The 967-nt window shown below is 31.5% G+C and overlaps 1 pseudogene; it reads left to right on the forward strand.

The window, feature by feature from the left end:
- The first annotated feature begins 355 nt into the window (after window positions 1-355).
- Window positions 356-967, forward strand: LOC140816089 (uncharacterized protein At2g29880-like; annotated as a pseudogene).

Below are 967 nucleotides of genomic sequence, written 5' to 3' on the forward strand. Positions count from 1 at the left end.
AGTTGAACCTAGTCGGATTATTGTAGATTATACAATAATTGTATGTTATGTTTATTATGTAATTTGAATTTAATTACATTACGTTTCCGCTGTATCATTTAAAAAAAAAATATTTAGACCCTGTTTATACTAATTGATTAATTAGTCGTAATTATGATTTAGAACGTGATTAGCGTCCGGGTCCCCACATTCTTCTAGACAATATCTAGGAAAATGTACGTTCTTGTGCTTGTTAGCTTTTTATCACCTTATATTTTATATCTTATGCATACTCAAGTAATACTTACAATGAGAGATTCACGAAAAAAATATAATCTGTGGTACAACTGAAGAGAGTAATGAATTGCTAAAACTCATGGTTGATGCCGCAATGCGAGGATGGCGTGATAAGAATGGATTATTTAACAAAAAATTATGGAGGAAAAAATACTTCCTGCTCTAAACGAAAAACTTGGATGTGAAAAGACTATTACACATTATTAAAGTCGTTTAAAGTGGTTCTAACAACGATACAACAATTATTGTAAGCTTATACGTCATAACTATGGTTTTGGATGGGATTCCGTGACAAAGAAATTCACTGCTAGAAATGAAATATGGGAGGATTATTTCAAGGTAAAAGTCTTTGAGTTAAAATAATGAATTTATATTTATAATTAGAATTAGAAATATAACTAACTAGTTTTAACAATTGTTGTTTTTTGTTCTTGACCAGTCTCATCCTAAACATGAACACTATCGGACAGACACTTTTGAGGATTATGAAGATTTGAGAATTGCGGTCGGGACTGGAACTGCTACTGGAAAATACTCAATTGGACTAGGAGATGACACTGATGCAAGAACGTTTGAGATAGAAGAAAATAAGGAAACTAATTTATTAGATGATTATGTCTCTGATTATGATAGTGGTGAATTCGTGCAAAGTGAGAAACAAGAGTCTTCACACGAGCGTCCATTTTTTTAG

The sequence above is a fragment of the Primulina eburnea genome, chromosome 16, assembly GCF_022965805.1.
Source record: "Primulina eburnea isolate SZY01 chromosome 16, ASM2296580v1, whole genome shotgun sequence".
Taxonomy (NCBI): domain Eukaryota; kingdom Viridiplantae; phylum Streptophyta; class Magnoliopsida; order Lamiales; family Gesneriaceae; genus Primulina; species Primulina eburnea.